This window comes from Egretta garzetta, unplaced genomic scaffold (assembly GCF_000687185.1).
Source record: "Egretta garzetta isolate BGI_Z169 unplaced genomic scaffold, ASM68718v1 scaffold70, whole genome shotgun sequence".
NCBI classification, from domain to species: Eukaryota; Metazoa; Chordata; class Aves; order Pelecaniformes; family Ardeidae; genus Egretta; species Egretta garzetta.
Window position 1 is genome coordinate 3,587,427 of NW_009258539.1, and position 4,979 is coordinate 3,592,405.

Genomic DNA, 4,979 nt, shown 5'->3' on the forward strand with positions numbered 1-4,979 from the left:
CAGGATGATCCTGACAGCATGTAGGATCTTTTTCTTGAGAGGTGTAGAAAACTGGGAGCCAAGTTAGTTCTATTTCAAAAGGTATTTGAGAGGACAGAGAGGAGGAGACAGCTCTTCACACACCACAGAAAGTATTTACTGCTCACTTTATGCAGGTTTCTATTTCCCTGCTTACAAGTAGGGGAAGTGAGATAAATTAAGACAGCTCATAAACTCATTCTGGCCCGAATTCAACAGGGAAAGGACTGGCCTTTGAATGCCTGGTCTAAACTTCAGTGATTTTTTTTCTTTTTCAGGTGAATGTAATCTGGTTTTAACTTGCCCTTTGTCATTACACTGCCAGATGGGGCTTAGGCATAGCAGATGAAGTAAGATTACCCATGTCACCCTTACTTTCTAGCCTGGCATGAATATATTGAACACCAGCTCTTGATAACGCTCAGCCACTGGATTAAAGATGCCTTTGACATTTACTTTCTCTCAGGAGCCTGAAGAGCCAGCATAATCATGCCAGACAAATAACTGACAGTTATTCACCATATCATCAACTGAGCCATTTTGTGCCGTGACTCCTTCTGACCTCACAAGCTAAGTGAAGCTAGTATTTGTATTACTTGCAGAGAAACGTCTAGGCAACACCTTGAACACTCTGAGAGCGGCACAATTTAGTATGTCACTGTTGTTATCAGCCCACTCCATAACTGTACTTTGGAGATCAATGTTCCTGAGCTACCCAGGAGGTATAAAACCAAGTTTATACGGAGCTAGTCTGCAGCTAGCCCCAAGTAAGAAATAATATCTTTAGGAGCAGGTCAAATCTTTTAGAGGGTGTAGAGCATTAAACACGGTCAGGATCCCAAAGGAATGCAAGGATCTATAAAATACCAGATTCTTAAGGGTCTCATCCACTGCCATCTGCACTAAAATAGAATCACAGAATCATAGAATCATAGAATCATTTAGGTTGGAAAAGACCTTTAAGATCATCAAGTCCAACCATTAACCTAACAGTGCCAAGTCCACCACTAAACCATGGCCCTAAGCACCTCGTCTACCCGTCTTTTAAATACCTCCAAGGATGGGGACTCAACAACTTCTCTGGGCAGCCCATTCCAATGCTTGACAACCCTTTTGGGGAAGAAATTTTTCCTAATGTCCAACCTAAACCTGCCCTGGTGCAACTTCAGACCATTTCCTCTCATCCTATCAGCGTTAGCAGGGAGAAGAGGCCAACCCCCACGTGGCTACACCCTCCTGTCAGGCAGCTGTAGAGGGCGATCAGGTCTCCCCTCAGCCTCCTCTTCTCCAGGCTGAACAACCCCAGTTCCCTCAGCCACTCCTCGTAAGACCTGTGCTCCAGACCCCTCACCAGCTTTGTGGCTCTCCTCTGGACATTTTCCAGCAACGCAATGTCTTTCTTGTAGTGAGGAGCCCAAAACTGAACACAGTATTCGAGGTGCGGCCCCACCAGCGCCGACTACAGGGGCACGATCACTTCCCTGCTCCTGCTGGTCACACTATTCCTGATACAGGCCAGGATGCCATTGGCCTTCTTGGCCACCTGGGCACACTGCTGGCTCATATTCAGCTGACTATCAACCAGTACCCCCAGGTCCTTTTCCACCATGCAGCTTTCCAGCCACTCTTCACCAAGCTTGTAGTGCTGCATGGGGTTGTTGTGACCAAAGTGCAGGACCTGACACTTGGCCTTGTTGAACCTCATACAGTTGGCCTTGGCTCATCAATCCAGCCTGTCCAGGTCCCACTGCAGAGCCCTCCTCCCGTCGAGCAGATCGACACTCCCACCCAGTTTGGTGTCATCCACAAACTTACCGAGGGCGCGCTCAATCCCCTTGTCCAGGTCATTGATATTAAACAAGACTGGCCCTAGAACTGAGCCCTGGGGAATACCACTTGTGACTGGCCGCCAACTGGATTTAACTCCATTGACCACAAGTCTCTGGGCTTGGCCATCCAGCTGTTTTTTTACCCAGGAAAGAGTACACCTGTGCATGCCATGAGCTGTATATTCAATTTGCTTTGCCTCCTTCTCTGTTAAAAAAAAAAAAACAACCCAACTAATTTTCAATCCCTTCTTGGGCAGCCAAGGTCCATCTTGCCCTGGTATTGCCACACTTCTCTACTACATCAGCAAACTATGCAACCCAGTAAGACTGGATTTATAGAGCCAAACAGCACTTAGGCCCTAGTGGGTTTACTTTCAGACTGAGGGGTTTACTTCAGTGTCACTCCAGTGTCCTCCCATGAACTGCAACCTTTTTACCAGTTGGAGCACATTAGTTACACCTTCGGGACACAATTTCTTGTTTAGTTTCATCCAAAAGGAGACCCACCAGCGAGCTCTGACACCCCTACCCTCTGAGAACCAACCTGCAGTAGATGGGCGTGATGAACTTTAAAAGGCCTCTCCTGATCCAAAAAAGGCAATGCACAAGCTCGGTTATGCAGGTCGGTGCTGGTCACCCCTTGCTCCCTCCAGGGAGTGGGAGCAAACACCCCACAGCTCCCCTGCCACAATCAGGGTGGTACCTTTTGCAGTCTGCCTACCCCAGGGAACACATCTGATCTCTCGTCTGATTGCTTTGAGAGGATCCCAAGGCACTTAAAAATGAAAGGCTGTAAGTTGCTGATGTTTTCGTCCAGCGGAGGTGATGAGCGTACTACCTCCAAAAAATTTTGCTCTAAAGTTGCAATTGGAGCACAGTCTTCTTGTTTCTTATCTTTGATTGCTGCACAGCACTGCAGTGAAATGCAAACACTTGTTGCATTTTACAAAGCACAAACCAAATTTTACTAATACTGCTTTTAAATATGGAAAGTACTTTAGGGGCTTTCAGGGGAAACGTAGTTGGGCTGAGCTATGATGCTTTAGTTGAGCAATACATGATTTGACTGCTGAATCCAGATCTCTTGCTATTTTTATGTTTTCTGTAGAGACTACTTTTTGCTACACATACATTCCATGCCATGCAGTTGCATTCTGAAATAATTATTTAGTAGAAAGTTAAAAATATACCTGCAGTGTATAATTATATAGGTGGGATTAAACGCTGTAAATCTTCCTAGAAGCTTCTGGGGAAAACAAAAGATTACCTTTGAGACCATATTTCTTTCTAGATTGCAAACCTGTCCTAGACCTGCCTAGAAAGTAACACTGAAAGCTGCTTCCACTCCCCAGTTCCGGATGTATCTGAAGCCAGGGAGCAAAGTATGAGCAATTAAAGCAAATATTTTCTCTCAAAACATATGCTAATGCAAGACTACTCAGGAAATTGGATGATCTTGGCAGGATGGTCTTTATATAGTATTGTTTTGGGCAAAGCAATCTGAGGTGCCTGAGGATGAGAAAATCTTGAGGAAAATTGGCATGTGGCCCTGAAAGAAGTCTAAAGAGGGGCTTTTGGGTCACAATATTGCCTAAGAGACAGAGCTAGGAGAATCCCCTAAACTGTCACAATGTTCTTAGTTTGAAAGGGTCATTCTGCTGTCACTATAATGGCAAATTGTAACCTCAGCTAATATTATTAGTTATCTGTCAGAATTATAAAATTTCTCTACATAGCCAAATTCATAGTTTTTAATCTAGGAGTGATACTTTTATTATTACATACTGCATTGCTTCCTACTACAGACAGCAAATAATTTCATTGAATGGCACTTTGTGGGAAAAAATAAATTTCTTTCCAATTTTCATTCCCAGATTTTTGTGGGTAAACCTGTAACCCACATCATTTAATATAAAATCCCATTGTTTACATAAGACTCAGTTCTGATTTTGACTAAGGTGAAGCTGTCTTATAATTTTCATTTGTAATTTTAATCTGACTTTATTTGAACAAATTTTTAAGGTACTACACTGAAGAAATTAATACAAAATGTAACTGAATGTATATCTATCTGTGTATATATCAGAAATCAAGTTATGTAATTTGCAATCTATTAGGCAATGCAATGTTATCAAGATATGCATGTGTATATATATATGTATCCACATATATAGGAGTAATTACTAAAAAATAAGATTTTTTTTTGCTATTTTATGAGCACAATTTTATGGAAAATAACTTAGAGTTACATTGAAAGAATATTTAGTTGTTACTTTCCTTTATGCTTGATAACGTTGTAACATGAAAGGGAACCTAAGATGCCTTTCAAAGTAGCATAATTAGCAATAATACTACATGACAATGTCAGTTGTATTAACAATAAATCCTTATGAAAACACTGGTTACAACTTTTTACTGCCCTGTTACAGATACTCTACCTAAGCTCCTCTCCAGCAATCCCTGATAAACCAACAAGTTTTATGACTACTTTATCACAAAAATTCTTCTTCTCTGCTCATCTATACAATATTTTATATTACATTGTGTTTGCCAGTAGTGCATAAAGTAATGTGTTTACAGGTTTCCCACGCACTGCCCACATTTTCATCACCCTATTTCTCATGTCCCCTCAGAGAACACCTTGTTTTGGTAAGTAGGTACTTTTCAGTGTACTTGATGCTATATATTTATATTGGGCAATATTACAAACCTTTATTCACTACTACTTCAATTTTACAGTTCCTGGAGGAATCGGTTTGGCAGTCTCAGACTCTTCTCCCCACCTTAGGATCAACTCTGGCATGTTATTTAATAACAAATAGTTCAGCTGTGACAATATAATGTTATTAAAAGGATTATTCAACTTGGACCTTCAGGTGTATTCTAGCCCTCTGTATATTTAAAGACTGGCTAGTGCTACTTAATAGGAAGGTGATCATAACAGGTTTTGTGCATTCATATTCATGTAATTTCCTAATGCACTCATGGTCAAGTTTATCATTGAAAAGTGGTAACAAAATCACAGAATCACAGAATCGCAAGGGTTGGAAGGGACCTCGGGAGATCATCTAGTCCAACCCCCCTGCTAAAGCAGGCTCACCTAGAGCATTCTACACAGGACTTCATCCAGGC